Source organism: Hibiscus syriacus, unplaced genomic scaffold (assembly GCF_006381635.1).
Source record: "Hibiscus syriacus cultivar Baekdansim isolate YM2019G1 unplaced genomic scaffold, ASM638163v2 tig00110303_pilon, whole genome shotgun sequence".
Lineage (NCBI taxonomy): Eukaryota > Viridiplantae > Streptophyta > Magnoliopsida > Malvales > Malvaceae > Hibiscus > Hibiscus syriacus.
In genome coordinates this window covers 2,657,430-2,675,075 of record NW_024062672.1, presented here as the reverse complement: position 1 = coordinate 2,675,075, position 17,646 = coordinate 2,657,430, and the positions used below count along the sequence as shown (strand labels likewise).

Below are 17,646 nucleotides of genomic sequence, written 5' to 3'. Positions count from 1 at the left end.
TAGCAATAACTTTGAAAGAGCCAATATTTACACAAAATGTATGACTAGAAAATTAACAAGAAAATCCATCTGCTGCAAATTTGGGTTGATAAACTCCCCCTCGTCACTAAGTTTCAAAATCTGCTTAAATCTCTTGGAGTTCCCAATTATACTCTTAATCATAGACTATATAAATTTAAAACTTTAAAACATCAATAAAAAAATGTGTTTTTCAAAAAAATACAGCCAACGCATTTTTATAAAAAAATATATACTTTTTTAAATAAATTTTCGAGTTTTTTTACCTAAATAAAAAAAGAAAATGAAATTTTCTAATAAAATTACCTGTTTTATGTGTTTGCAAATCTCCTTTAAAAGATTATGTGTTTGCAAATCAAACTCAGTTTCCCGATGTCACCACCTCCATGACCCAAAAACACCAAATGGTGCAGTTCTCAATTTGTAATTTAAGAAAAAGCAAAAGTAACCCAATATATATAATTAATATAAAGATTAGGTATCCCATTGGGTTGATGATGGTAGCTGTTGTACATCAGTTAACGGCTGCTTCTTGTTGAGGATTTAGGCAACAAAAGTGAAGGTGAACCGCCACCAAATTCTCATCTAATTCTCTTGAAAAAGAAGCCCCACTCTCTACATCAAACCATGGTGCACAAGGTGGAATGATAATGCTATTCCATCTTTACGTTTGGTCGGGACACTCGCTTAGCTTAAAAGCCAGCCCTTAATTATAACCCATTCACTACCCACTACTCTTCATTTACTTAAACAATAACCAGTCTACCTCATAAACTGCACTCCCACCAATAAGTAAATAAATATCATTTTATTTTGATAACACATAATGTGAGCTGTGAAGAAAGAAAATGTAATATTTTATGCAATGACTAGTTGTTTGTTATGCCATTGGTGTAAATGCTCCCAAATGGAAAATTGGGTCACGTTGTCCCTTAAATCCTGCATTATTCATGATCTATTAAAATTATTACAATTAAATCATATTTTATAAATAATTTTTTATGATTTGATATGTATATAAGTATTTAACATGAATTTATTCATCTCATTACAATATACTAAAATTTAATTTTAAAATTTTATATTTGATTTCGGTATTTATCTTTGACTTCAATTATAGATAAATTCATGTATACTTGTAAATAAAGTTACTCAAATTCGGATCATGTTAAGAAAATAACATTTATTTTACCATCGGAACAACTTCTTAAGTTGAATTTATATTAATATTTAAATATAAATCAACTGTATTTATCACATTATTATATTCATCATGTATGTACATGTTATAATTGTCATACTGGTGTCATTTTTTTTTCATTTTTCATGTCATGTGTATTAAATATAATTTGAACATAATGATCAAACATTTAATTGTTGAACCATACCCTTTAGCATAGTTTCCTATATATTTAGTTCACGGATCCAATCTCAACACCTCTAAGCATCCTAGACCCTTCCAAATAATCAAAATTTCCAATACAAATTAAAAACACAAATATTACTAATTTAAAAATGAAGCCTCCACTGCCTTCGTCTTCCTCAGCTGTTCTTAGAAAGCCTCGTCTATCTCCTTACCTCTTCACTTTGTTAACTTTCATTGTTTTCGTTGCTATTCTCTATGGAGAAGACTTCATCTGCATTTTTGGACAGTTTGAACCAATACCAGGCCGAGCTATCTCTAGTCCAGGTGATTTAACTCACTCATTAAACCTAACCTCCTTCTCTCTCTATTTTCTTGAACTGCTTTGGGTTTGACTGAGCTTTGGGGTGGAAAGAGCGAAGTTGCCATTCGCTATAGGGAAGAGTGAGGAGAAATGTGATATATTCCAAGGGAGGTGGGTTAAGGACGAGTTGACTCGTCCTCTCTATCAAGAATCGGAGTGTCCGTACATCCAACCACAGTTGACGTTTCAAGAACATGGAAGACCCGACACAGAGTATCAGAAATGGAGATGGCAACCCCATGGCTGTGATCTTCCTAGGTAAAATCTTAATACGTATTATGTTCTTTCATTTTTTTCGTCTAGATTGGTATAATTTCGAAAATGATTTTTAACGAGTTTTCTATTTTAATTGAACAGATTCAATGCGACATTAATGTTGGAGACCCTAAGAGGGAAGAGAATGATGCTCGTGGGAGACTCATTGAACCGAGGCCAATACGTATCATTGATCTGCCTTCTTCACAGCCTCATCCCTAAGCATGCAAAATCCATGAAATAGTACAAGAATGACGCCATCACTGTTTTTCGAGCCAAGGTGCGTACGACAACAATATAACTACCTTAAAACTTGTTTAACTTTCCACTGGTTCTCATCTTGTAATTGTTCTTGGTGTATAGGATTACAATGCCAGCATCGAATTTTACTGGGCTCCGTTCCTTCTAGAATCGAACTCGGATAACGCGGTTGTTCACAAGATATCCGATCGGATAGTGAGAAAAGGCTCCATAACTAAGCATGGGAAGCACTGGAAGGGCGTTGATATTTTGGTTTTCAACACCTACTTGTGGTGGATGACTGGATTGGAGATGAAGATCTTGTATTATCTCATATCTTCTCTGAATTGTTACATTGATATATTATGGGTTCTGTCAATAATGGTGCATGCTTTCATCAGGAAAGGGTCGTTTGAGGATGAGGAGAAAGAAATAATTAAGTGCCGACCGAGGATGCTTATCGTATGGCAATAAAAAGCATGCTGAGATGGTTGAAGATAAATATGGATCGCAAGAAGACCAGAGTGTTTTTCACCAGCATGTCACCTACTCATGCAAAGTGAGTATACATTCTGATGATGAGTTTGAGCAATATTTTCGGATGAAAAAATAATATATTTTTACAGGGGAGGTGAAGCAGGGGAGAATTGTTACAACCAAACAAGTATGATTGAGGATCCGAAATTGGGGTTCGGACAGTAGAAAAAGCATAATGCAAGTGATTGGGGAAGTGCTGGAGAAACCCAAGTTTCCGGTCACATTTCTCAACATCACTCAACTGTCGAGCTACCGCAAAGACGCGCACACGTCGATTTAAAAGAAACAATGGAATCCATTGACGCCGGAGCAGTTAGTCAACCCTTTTAGCTATGCCGATTGCGTGCATTGGTGTTTACCGGGCCTTCAGGATACTTGGAACGAGCTTCTCTTTGCCAAGCTATTCTATCCTTGAAAATACGTTCTCTCATCGTTCAAGTCGTTTTCTTCTTTCTAATTGATTTTTTCCTCCTCAAGCAGTCATTTAAGAATTTGTTTCTAATTTTCTCCACTACAAGATTTTGGTGTTTGGGGGTGGTGTCAACTGGTGGATAAAGGAAGAAGAAAAATGAGCTCGAGAGAGATTTACGAGAAATGGATAAACAAAATGATGCACTTTTAATGAAGGTCGCCTTTAATATTATCGCCAATAAACATAAGCTTTGAGTGCGTTATTTTAGAGCTAAATACAAAATTGTGGAAGATATTCCAGAGACGCTTAACAACAATAAGCGCTCACGTTTATGGAGAGGGGTAATATTAGTTTGGGATGATGTTCGACAAAATATTTCTTGACACATTAGGATGGGCGGTTTCTAGACTTCTGGTTCGATGCAGGGGTGAAAGAACTTGACCCCCTTATTGATTACTGCAATGCGGCTGGTGCAACCAGCCTTGAAAAAGTGATGGTAACAGACATGATGGATGAATTAGGCAACTGGCTTTAGGATCTGTTTAAGCACATTTTGTCAATTCGTGTGCTTCTTCTAATCACCGCGAAGAAAGATCCTATGCAGAATTTGTCTAACGATTCTGTTGGATGGACATGAAAGAGTGATTTATGTTTCTTTGTGAAGTTCGCTTATGGTATTTGTCTCAGTTATGCATGTGGGCTAGGTTCTTCGTAGGTGATCATAAAATGTGATAGTTTGGAGGCTATTCATATGGTGAAACAGTACCATGAAGCCCATCAGCAGCATGATTGTGGCTCATATTATATATGGTTTATTTGTAAAATAATTGGAGTGTAGAAATTCAACACGTCAATCGTAAAAGAAACAAAGTTGCAGACGCAATGGCAAAGCTGGCTCGACATCAAGATTTGGAGTGTTCTTGGTTTAATGATCCACTTGTTTCGTTAGAATCTTTGCTGCATAAGGAGGGTACCGCTATTCAAGCTTTCTAAACTTACTTGTTAGTCTATTTTAGGAAAGTCTAAATGACAACAACCTAATTTAAGGTTAAGGAACGGCAGAAAATTAACACAATTAAAAATGTTATAAAAAACCTAACATTTTTGTTGGGTGTAACCTAAAATGTTAATTTTATCTTAGCATTTTCAATTGAACCGAAAATGTTATATTTTCCTTACATTTTCGGTTGACGACCGAAAATTTTACTTTTTTCATAACATTTTTTATTGAACCGAAAATGTTAGAAAAAATTAATATTTTAGGTTATGTCGAACCGAAAAGATTATATATTTTTTATAACATTTCTATTACGTTCGTTCCCTGTCGTTCCTTAGCATTAAATTAAGTTACCCCTACAATAGAATTACCTATCTATTTCCAGTGTTTATCGGAAAAATAAAATGATAGTTTTGGACCGTCATCTAATAACATTTAAAAAGAAAAAAAAATAGAGAATCATCTTAAATTAAAAATTAGAGGGGAAAATTTTAATTTTAATATGATAATAAAACAATTAGCTTTTAATTGTAATTATATTTTAATTAGTTTTTTTATTACATCTTGTCTTTCTTGTAGGAATGGTTCTCGTACACACAGCCATCTCGTACTTTATGCCTCCAGGCTTTATCGAGGTTAAGAAATGAATGTTGGTTTTTTTTTTGTCTAGGAAGGGAAATAAATGAATCTAAAGTCATCTATCTTGGAAAATGTAGTGTTAAGGAGGGATCAACTCTGTCTGGGAAGGTAAAAGTATCATGCAATGTATATCATGCAAGTTGAGATACAATGTATATCATGCAATGTACGATGTATAGTTGCTAATACAAAGATGAAAGGATGCACATGCAAATGCAAAGATGTAAAAATGGGAATGGAAAATGCAACAAAGGAATTGATCCCAAAGTAACTGTCATAAAACAACTTCCAAAGAACACACAATGTCTCAATACACCGAGGCAGATGGAAACTACAAATCACGTCATACTACTCGATTTTATACATTTTCATCGAATGTGCAAGGAAACATCCTTATTCTATTTCATGGCTTGATGGACAATTCCAACGCTTCGACTTCTTTTCCAGAAATGCATTTGTTGAGCGACCATATGTGACTGACATCATCCACTGTCTCGTGTTGTTTATCCTTGTTACTTGATGACTTCAAACATATTATTTATTTTCTTCTAGTTGTATCAACATCGTCGTAGCACCCTTGAAAAGCTTGTTTTATTGCATCATTTGAGCTTCATGTATTTCAGCTTGATATACCTCTTCAGTTGTTTCCTCGAGCACCCTTCTAAAACATTGATGTGTTTTTGCATTTCTATTCTACCTCTTCAAGTGACATTGTCGTATTAAAAGCCTTCTAATGTAACTATTAACTCGGGAATCAATACCTTCTATGACATGTATGAAACATGTGTTAATTTCAAGATAATTATCTTAGAACAACTTTCAAAGAACTCACAACGTCCCAATATGTCAAAGCAGATAAAAATATCTACCCCTTCGTGTGGGATTGTCGTTTTAAAATCCTTTTAATTTGATAATTACCTCGAGTATTAACAACATGTTTATGCACAAATAAAGCAACATGACATGGAAAATATGTTAGCAAAAATAATAATCAAAGAGAGGAAATGTATGTTAGTGAAATATGAAAAGATTTAATTCAACTCGTAAATGAACCATAAAATACAATGAATAAAACACACAGAGAAAATTAAACCCTAACCGCATAATTTCTAGTTCACATGTATTCATTCAAAAATAATCTATCGAATAAATTAAAAAACGAAAGTTAGAGTTTATTTCTCCTTTGTGTACACTTATTTGGGTACTTATGGATTGAATTTTGGCATGGCCTTAGATTGGGCGGGTTTCTACAGTTTACTATATGCATAGTTTTGATTCTAAGAGTACATGTACTCGAATTGTCCTTTTTGGTGCCCCCTTGGGCGAGCCAGACCCTTAATCCTAACTCATTATAGGCTTAAGCAGATCGAGTTCAATTCGAGAGAGCACATTTCCCTATGCCTGACACGGAGAATAAATTCTCACGAAGACATAAGACATATGAACCTCGAAAGCTACTTGCTAGGTCTGACACAGAGAATAAATTCTCACGAAGACGTCGCTTTCACTCCCTTCAAAGGGGAAAGAGCTCTAGTATAAAACTTATGTTATACAATACAAGTGTCGTGTGTGAGGAGAAATTCTCAAACTTTAGAAAATCAACCACACAAAAAATCGAACTAAAGTGAATCCAAAATTTTAATATATGAAAATAATAAAATGCAAACATTAGTATACAAAGATATAAAATAAAATAAAAAATTGAAAGAAATCAAAAGAATCGTTAATTAAATAGAATTGAATTCTCAATTTCCAACTATAAAAAATGGTTGTCCCTTGTTCCCATATGTAATGGGGTAAGGGGGAGGTAAGATAGTAGGTTGTCCCCAACACCAGGTTGAGAGCAGCTTCCGTAGAAGACCTCCGAATTATGACATGCCCTCCGTGGGACTCAATCCCACGATCTCAAGGTTAAGAACCTTGTGCTCTACCAACTGAGCTGGATAGTATATAAAGATAATATATAATCGATTGGGCTTGATCCACTAAGTCCCAGTGGAGTCACCAAGCTATCGTAACCAATTTTTAGTGATACGACGTGTCTCGACTTATTTGTGAAAAATTCAATTTTTGTAAAAGAAATGTCTTGGAGTCACCATCGACCTTTTGGGTTAGGTAGGTCGAATACCTAAAAAATTCCTTTTAAAATTGTTTTTATGAAAAACATCATTTTAAAAGATGCACAAATCTACGTATAACCAAAAATTCATTATTTTTTAATAATAAAAAAGGGGTTTGAGGGTCGATTACGTGTGGGGAAGGATAAGTACCCCACAATGCCCAAAATTGGTACCTCATCGATTATAAATTGTCTCTAATAGTGGAAATCTAAGAATTTGAATATAAATTTAAGTTACGATCCTATTATTCCAAATTCAACCATACAATTTTTATTTAACGAAAAATTCTAAGGAGAAATAGAAAATATTCCAATATTTCCAATCGAAGAGAAAATAATCCCTAAAATACTTTAGGACGAATATTTATCTTTCCAACTGAAATAAAAGGAATATAATAATTTTTCCCAAGAATTCGAGAATAAATAATTTGATTTGACCAAAATAAGAAATTAAGCCAATTTATCCAATTTATATTAATCATGCTAGATAATGAAAGTTTAAACTAGAATGAAAAAAATATAAACACAATAAAAAACAAAGACCCAAAAATAAGTATCACACAAATATAAGTGTTTAAATAAAATAAAATCATAAATAACATAAGGATCAAAATGCAAAATAGTAAAATAAGGCGTGATAAATATATGAAACGTATATATATATATATATATATATATATATATATATATATATGGGACTAAAATAAAATAAATAGAAACTAAAGTGCAATAATTAAAGGACTGAAATTAAATAGCTGAAAAATATGGGACAAAAATAAAAGCTCAAAAAAATTAAAGCAAATAAAATGTAAGGACTAAAATTAAATAAAGAAAAATAAAAGGCAAAAATTTAAATGTACATAAAATTAAATACAAAAAATAAAAGAACAATACAAATAAAATGTTAGTGTTAATTTTTAATATTTAACCCGAACCGTAAATAATGCGAGTTATACCCAGGGCGGGTCGTCCCAAGTTCGTACAATGGTTCGGATATAAAATAAATAAAAATTAGCGATTGGTGGTTAGATGTTAGTAATTAGCGATTAGTGTTAGAAATGTTAGAAGAGTCCGGACCATAGTAATGCGGGTCGTACCCCAGATCGGGTCACCGCAAGGTCATATAATAATTCAAACAAATTAATAAAATAAATAAAAAAATAAATAAAAAAAGTTAGGAGTTAGTAGAGTTTAGACCATAATAATATGAATCGTACATCGGATCGGGTCATCATAAGGTCGTATCAAATATTAGAAACAATAAATAAATAAATAACAGTGGTTAGAGTGCAATAAAATAAAAGTTAGTGGTTAATATGCAATAAAATGAAAGTTAGTAGTTAACTTGAAATAAAGAACATAGCAGAATAGTGGCCAAATTAAAATAAAACAAAATAAGGGGTCAGAATCACAATAAATACAACAACAGATGCATAGTGACCAAGATGTAAAAATAAGGCTAAAGATGAGGGATCCTAACATAATGTTTCCTTAGAATGATTACCAGAAAATGAAGACACAATAAAACTGGGGGTCTATACACGCAATTTACTCAAAAATGAAACAAAACACCCCCACCCAAACTAAGCACAAGCACAAGCACGTGAACTCAACTCCCTTCTCTACCATACGGCCAGCCCCATTTCAGGCCATCTTATCATCGCCGGCCGACGATATACGGCCACCAACACTCTCACAAAAACGCCGGCCACGGCGTGGGTGACTGGAGAAACTATCTAAACAAGGCAAAACAACCCCTAAAACAGCTTCCTTCCCTTCTCTTTTCACCTTGGCCGAAATGGCTAAGCACCACCGCCACCGCCCCATGGCGGTTCCTCTCACCGGAAACCTTCCAAGGTGACCAAAGACAAACAAATAAACTAAAAAACATATCACAATTCCCTACCCACTCTCTAAGACGAAACTAAAAAACGAACCTACGGCTACCGACCTCTACCTACAATGTCGACGGGGGCTGACCTCCGGCGACAGACTACTCACCACTCTTCCCTTTCACCATGTTAATATTAGATAAAAAAACAGTATGGAAAATAAAAAAATCTGAAGAAAAGAGAGAGCTTTGTTATTTTTTTTCATTTTTTTTAACTTACAAAAAAAGGGGTCTCATACATAGCAGGTTGGAGTTATTATAGCCCAACTAATACAATATTAAATTATTTTTTTATAATAATAAAATAATAAAAAATGGTGGTTACACCAGCAAACAGATCTTTACTGACAGTTTTCAAAATTTCATCGAGCGGCGGCATGAAGAATCAAAGAAAGAAGGAAAAAAAAAAGACCCAAAAAGAAACGAAGCCAACCAAAGAGACAAACTACAAACCCAAAAGAATAGGCCCAATAAGAAACGAACCGGGCTAAAAACGATATATTTTAATTGTACAAAGTACAGCTTATATAATACAAGTCTCATCTAACCAATGTAAAACTAACTTGTAACTAACTAACTTGTAACTAACTAACATCTTACAACTAACTCTAACCGATTCTTTTCATCACCACCCGATCCGACTCTTGTAATATCAACATGTTATACTTTACAATTTTAAAGTAAATATAAGATTCGAAATCACATAAAATAAGACAACATAAATATTCTTAACCACTTGAACAATTAATCGATCTCTCCTTCCCTCTTCTTTTATCCTTTCGATTTTCAGTTATACCAAACACACTTTAGTATATTTGTCTTCTTTCTCAGGCAATATGTATATGTTATTGTTGAGTTCGGCTGTTCAGGTGTGCAAATGCACACTCTTAATTGTCTATTTTTTTAATAAAGTGATGTCATTTAATTTAATAATGTAGCTCATGAAGATTAATTTACTTTAATATATATATAGTGCATGATGAGGCAGAAGGTATTTTAACCATCTCTCACAGTGATTCCATCAATGCTCATGAAATCTAAATTTAGATATTGAACTTCATATTTTCAAACAAATTATAAAAGTGATTAGGAAAGCCACTTATTTTAAACCGGACTCTTAACATATTTTAACAGACGGAAAATCTTGACGGTGGTGAAGAATGAGGCAGAAACCATTTCTAAAGTTTATATTATACGCATAAAATTGAATGGGCTCAAACTCATGCTGCACTCAACTATATGTTTATAGATTGTGTTACTAAATGATATTATAGCCTATTTACCTCTTGTATAAATATTTGGATATGTATCAAATATTAAAATATTTTTATAAATTTAATAAATAGTATTCATATTTTAACAATAAATAAAGTTTTATTAAATAAAAAATAAAATACTATAAAGACAATATAATTCTAATGTAGAAATCTAAAAGACTTAAACAAAACACTCTCTTGAATACGTACTTCATCATCTAATAAAAACCTAACAACTGTCAATAATTTTCATATCCATATTCAAATCTAGACACAATATTAATGTGGGCATGGAGATTGAGTGAATCAATTTGACAGACTGTTAGTGAATGCTTTTGAAAGCATCGATAAACTACCACAAAAGGGATTTATCTATATGAGATTGTCGAATTTACTTAAACCGTCGACCTTTATTAACCAAGAGGTACACCGTAATGAATGCAACACGAAGTCATACTATTATAATGATAGACAATATTATACCATAAAAATAGACGGACAATCGGTGCCATAATGATAAACAAAAAAAAGCTTCAAAATTATACAGAAAATTCAAATCCAAAAAATATATTTATTTAGGTGACACAATAAAAATTAAACAAAGGAAAAGAAAATGAGAGGTGAAAATAGTGTACCGTCGCCTAAAATAAGGAATTAATTAAAATAATAATATTTTTTTAAGAAAATGACATTATTATCTTTGTCTCTGGTCGAGTCACAGTTTTTTCACCTTCAATACGACTTGACTCGACCTCACCTCTTAAAAATTTTGACCCGAATATGATTTTTTCTATAAAAAGATCCAACCTTATAAGGTCGGATCAAAACCCGTCGAATTCGAGTTAAATTGCCATCGTTATCTATACCCATTAGGAATACTCTTTTTTTTTTCATTAGTTAGATTTAGTATTTAAAAGAAAAATAAGAGATAAGAATTACACTATTTAATGTGGATTAATATATCTATAATATATTATATTAATCTAAAATAAGAGTATTTGAAAACAGAATATAGAATAACATGGAATTAATATCATATAAGAAATTAAGACTAAAAATCAAATAGTTTGACATCTTAAATCAGCAGAGCATGTGTGTAGTAGTGATGCCATTAATCATATTATATATAATACATAAAATCATTCTTTTGTTGATGGGTGACCTAAGTATGGAACAACTAAAACAATATTATATATTAACATGTTCCCTCATTAGAAGCCGACGTAAAATTTAGGTTTGAGTCAATCGCCATTTACCTTTCGGTTTATTTTTATTTTTCTGCTTTGTCTCTCAAAAGGATCGAAGGCCACAATTTACAAAGGGCTTGCGTAAAATTGGACGTGGCATAATTTGACAATATAGATTGTATCATCAAAGTTAAGTTTGTCGGTGGTGGATACATGAAAATGGCCATTGAAACCCTATTTTTTTAAATTAATACCAATCAAACACTCCAGGTCTCAAAGCCACATCGAAAGGCCGTTAATCCTAGCTTCTTCCCTTGACCCTAGTTTAAGGGGTCATCCCCTACAATAAAAGGAAAATTATTAATTTCCCCTTATTTAATAATTATATTTATTTTATTTTTGAACTCATAAATTTTATTATTATGATAGATATCATGACATACTTGGAACGTCTTCGGGTCACATAACATCGGAGCCTACGTCCTACTAGTTTACTCCTTAGAGTACTTGGAACGCCGGGGTTACTTAGCATTGGAGTCTACGTCCAACTAGCATTTAAAATGTAAAAGCACTGACATAACACATCTGGATGACTAACCACATAAGATGATCGTCATACATCTAAGGAAGTTTGGGTGTCATGATCGTTTCCCGAACGTCACACAAAGGCTAGTGTTATGTCATCTTTATGTCATTCTCAAAATATCAAAGGTTATTAATGATTCTCACTTTTAGTCTTAATAGCGAAGTCCCACCCTTAGCCCTTTTTTTCCAAACCCTTTGACATCTAAATGGGTTTCATATTGAAACAATGACAATGGTATTGATTTTGACCGTTCAGTATTGATACTATCCTAAGTATCGATACCAAAAATGACTTCGATGTTCTGAAAAATTACTCAATATCAATATTCTCACCTAGAGAATCGATACTTTAATAGAAGGGTATCGATACTACCCCGAGTACTGATACATAAAATGGGTTTTATGTTTTGGAAAATATCCCTGGTATCAATACTCTTACTGGGAGTATCGATACTCTACTTATAGTATCGATACTCTCATGAGTATCGATACCAAAATTGGCTATTGGAATCTAAATGGTTATATCAGTATCGATACTAAGCCTAGAGTACGATACTCATGGGGTATTATCGATACCACATGTACGAATATTGATACTCTTAGCTTAAAACACTTTTGTTTTAAGCTACACAAAGAACAATATCAATATTGTTTATCCAATACCGATACTCGAGCCTAGAAACCTCTATTTCTCACAAAAATACAACTCTCAACCCAACCATTTACCCTTCTAAGGTTGTTAAACGCTATTTAAAGCTTATAGGAGTTGTAGGGGATCATAATATGTCTTTTAATATCCTTCATATACCTTAAAAACATCTAAAGTCATGATAACATGAAATTTGCACAACATGCTCAATGAACCCATACAAGCAAGAAAACACAAGAAATGACTTGCAGATGGTATAAGAGAGTCATATGTGTGTTACCTTGATCCTAAGTTACACTTTAACATCTTGGGATTACCCAAGAAAAAGCTTCTCATTGCCTTTGCCCTTAGAGCTTTCCCTCAATTTATTCACTAATCACAAACAATAAAATGAGTTACTAACTCTTCTAAAGGCTTAAGAAGATTAGAAACATGATTCCTAATCTCTAAAAATGAATTGAGAACACTAAGGAACCCTAACACCCAAAACTCATCTTAAACCCCCACTAATGGTTTTCCAAGGCCAAAACCCAAAAGAAAGAACTTGAAAGGAAGCTTGAGAGGTAAGGATTTCACTTCTTACCTTCACATATATAGGTTATGAAATGAGATCAACAAGTTATCAACTTTTCATAAGCATAAGAAGGATAAGAAAGATTATTTTTTTAAAAGAGAAAAAGAAGACAAAGTTAATGAGGAAAATTATATATGAGAGAATGCCCAGTTTCCCCCTTTTTTGCCTAGTAACATTACCAAAACTGATTGAAAACATCATTTAAGACAAAGAAGAGGTTATTATCTCTATTAGTCAAATCTTAACCCAAGACTTCTAAATAGTTTCTTGGCCTATATAAAACTCACTCGGGTTTACTCGAAACTCTAACCCATAAAACAGAGCATTACAACTCTCTAATTCTAAAAAGAAATTTTAACCTCAAAATTTACCTTAATAGAAAAGACGGGGATACTGAAGTTGCATATCTTCTTCGGTTTCCCATATTTCCTCTTCTATATCATGATTCCTCCACAAGGCCTTCACTAACAGAATTCGTTTCTTCCTTAGCTCCTTAACTCCTTAACCTCTTGATCCAAAATCATTATTGATTCTTCTTCGTAAGTTAAATCTTGGCTTACCTCTACATGTTATAACGAAATGATGTGGGACGGGTTGAAACAATACCTTCTAAGCATCGACAGGTGGAATATATTATAGATGTGCTCCATCTCTGATGGTAAGGCTAACCGGTTGGGCCACGGGTCTAACCCTCTCTAAGACTTCATAGGGTCCAATAAAACGCGAAGTCAATTTCCCTTTCTATCCAAATATAAGTACCCTTTTCCATGATAATACCTTGAGAAACACCTTGTCACCCACTTGAAACTCTATATTTTTACGTTTCAAGTATGCGTTTGATCTTTGTCTGTCGAAGATATCCTTAAGTCTCCCTTGAATCAACCTAAATTTTTCTTCCACCTCATTGATCAAATCCGGGCCAACTTATTTCTTCTCACTTAGGTAAATCCAACATAAGGGAGTTCCACACTTCTGACCATACAAAGCTTCATAGGGAGTCATTTGGATGCTCAATTGATAACTATTATTATAGGCAAACTCTATCAACAAAATGTGATCTTTCCAACTACCCTTGAAATCCAAGACATAACATCTAATCATGTCTTCAAGGATCTGAATTACTCTTTCAGACTAATCATCGGTCTACATGTGGAAAATGATACTAAAATGCAATTAGGTACCTATAGCCTCATGAAGTGCCTTTTAAAATCTTGAGGTAAATCGCGGATCTCTATCGAAAATAATTAACGTTGGTACCCCATGTAATCTCACTATTTCTCGTACGTAAAGATGAGCCAACCATTCTAATGACAAGTCTATTCTAATTAGAAATAAGTGAATGGTCTTGATTAGTTTATTCATTGTAACCTAAATATCATCATTATTTTGTTTCGTTAACGGTAAACTTGTTATGAAGTCCATTATCACTCTGTCCCACTTGCACTACAGAATCTGAATAGGTTGGAGTATACTTGAGGGAACTTGATGTTCCGCTTTCACTTGTTGGCAAGCCAAACACTTGGAAACGAACTCATACACTTCTTTTTTCATACATGGCCACCAAAATAGTCGTCAGAGTTCCTTGTAATATTACATAGGGGATGAACGACAAACGAACTATAATGTGCCTTGTGTAATATTTTACTATGCAACTGTTCATTTGATGGGACATACAAACGGTTATGAAAGTACAACACGTCTCTATCTCTCAACTCAAAATCAGGTACCAAAACTTGGTAGACTTGCTCTATCCTACCTTTCAACTTGTGGTTAGAACTCCGTATTGTTTTTACTATGCTCACTAATTCGGGCTCACCCAGTCATCGACTTTTGACTTAGAGCATATGTGACCACATTTACTTTCCCAGGGTGATAGTCAATAATACAATCATAATCTTTCAAAAGTTCTACCCGCCTTCGTGTCTCAAATCTAGCTCTTTTTGCATGATTAAATACTTGAGGCTCTTGTGGTCGATGAAGATATAATGTTTTTCTCTGAATAAGTAGTGCCTTCAAGTATTTAAGGTGAAGACTACTACAGTAAGTTCCAAATCATGGGTGGAATATTTATGCTAATGCGGCTTGAGTTGAGATGCGCATGCCACAACCTTCCAATATTACATTAATACACACCCTAAGCCGTTTAACGAAGCATATCTAAACAGAGTGTAATCCTTACTAGACTTTGGCTAGGTCAAAATAGGTACTTCGGTTAAGATAGCCTTCAACCGATTGAAGTTTTTCTGACACTTATCATCTCATAAAAATGGAACCCCTTTCTTAAGTAACTTAATCATGGAAGCTTATATTGTAGAGAATCCATTGACGAAATAATAGTAACACCTAACAAGGCCTAAGAAGATACGTACCTTAGATACATTCCTTGGTGATTCTTACTCAAATATGGCTTGAATCTTTTGTGGATCCATCTTAATGCCATATGCAGCTACTAAGTGGCCTAGAAAGCTCACTTCTGGCAACCAGAACTCATAATTGTTAAACTTGCCATAAAGTTGACACTCTTTAGGATTTTACAACACAACTCGAATATGATGGTCGTCTTCTAATTCTGACTAGGAATGCATAAGAACACTACTACAAACTAGTCTAGATACAGATAAAAATCATGGTTCATTAGGTCTACGAATATCATCAGGGCATTTGTGAGCCTAAACGACATTACTAGGGATTCATATTGTCTATAATGATTCCTAAAAGCTATCTTTGCTACATCAACATCCTTTACTTTCAATTGGAAATACTTAAACCCCAAATCAATCTTTAAAAACATATATTCTCCTCTGAGCTGGTCAAAGAGGTCAACAATCCTTGGGAGGGGATATTGGTTTTTTATAATCAACTTATTTAATTATTGATAATCGATGCACAACCTCATCAATCCATCATTCTTCTACACAAATAAGATCAACACACTTTAAAAAGAGATACTCAGTCGGATGAAGCCTTTGTATAAGAGTTATTGGAGTCTGACTTTAAGTTCTCTCAACTCTTCCAGTGTCATACGATAAAGAACAATGGACACCAACGCTGATCTAGACAAAATTTATATTCCAAATTCCAATTCTCAGTTCGGCTATAGCCCTATTAACTCTTCTAGAAATATATCCGAAAAATAACGTACGACTCAGATATCTCCTAGTACTGGGCCTTGAACTTTTGAGTCAACTATGTATGCTAAGAATGTTTGGCCTTCCTGATCTAACAACCTCTGAGCGGTCAACGAAGAAATGATCCAGGACGTACACTCAAGATCCTTACCCGGCATTACACTTTGCTCTCATCAACCTTTCTTAGCTTAAGTTTTCTTGCTCTACACATCATGGTTACATCATGCTCAGTAAGCCAATCCATATCCAAAATTACATCAAACTCCCTAAAGGGTAAATCCATCAAATCTGCTAGAAATGTTTCACCTTAAACCTCCACAAGACAATGACAATGGATCTTCTCTACAAGGACATATAATCTTAAAGGGTTGAAGACTCGAACTCCTATCTTTAGGTTCTCAGCATGTATACATCTCTCATGAGCAATGTCACTATGAATATATGAATGAGTATACCCCGAATATATTAATACGATCATATAAAAAGAAACACTATAAATATACATGAAATAACATTGGTGGCGTCGTACTCCTCCTAAGATCGTATAGCATACTGCCTCGAAGCCACTCTCTACGCGGACCCGATACCAAACCTAACAGTACCTCAACTATACTGGCCAGAAAGTGAACCACCATCTTTTAAAGGTCCCCAACCTCTCTAAACAGATGGTGCCAACCTTTGAGTCGACGTCTGAATATTACTCTAAATTGTATGGCAATCTCGAATAATATGGTTTAACAAGCCACATTCATAACAAGACTTTATCACCTGGTGGCACTCTCCTGGATGTCTATTACCAAAGTGCTCGTATCTAGGGTGGCTCACACTCCTCGTCGGCCCACTAAGACTCATCACTAAAGCTGAAGCTAATGGTCTCCTTATAAACCCTGATCTACCCTCACAATCTGATATATGGTATGACCTCCAAGTATCTATAGGGGGACCTCCAAGATCCTTGAGAATCTCTGGCTCTCTTAGTCGGAGCCTGATATTATCTAGTCAGTTCTGATGCCCTCTGAGTCTTCCCTACAGAACTACTCATCACTCTAGCTCTCGTAATCTAAACCCTCTCAACTGCTTAAGCTTTATGCATAAGCTCAACGAAAATCCTCAAGGCATTGACTGCTAACTGTGTATGGATGTCTATATGAAGACCCTTCCTAAACTTCTAACCCCTCAAAGCCTCGGTAGCTACCAATTTTGGTATATACCTGCTCAAATGGAGAAAGTCCATCTTATACTCTATCACTGATCTATCACCTTGAGTCAGCTAAGTAAATTGCATCATAGTCTCCCACTAATCGATGAAATCACCCTTTAGCAGAGTAACGATGCACTCTATGTTCCCCTTGCTGGTGAGATAAAGTTGACAAATGGTATGTAGGGTTTCTCTCAACTATTGGTATATAGCTATGGGGTCATCCTCCTCAGA

The 17,646-nt window shown here is 34.2% G+C and overlaps 1 pseudogene; it reads left to right on the top strand.

The window, feature by feature from the left end:
* Nucleotides 1-1,408: 1,408 nt before the first annotated feature.
* LOC120116837 lies at nt 1,409-17,228 on the top strand (annotated as a pseudogene).
* Nucleotides 17,229-17,646: the final 418 nt, after the last annotated feature.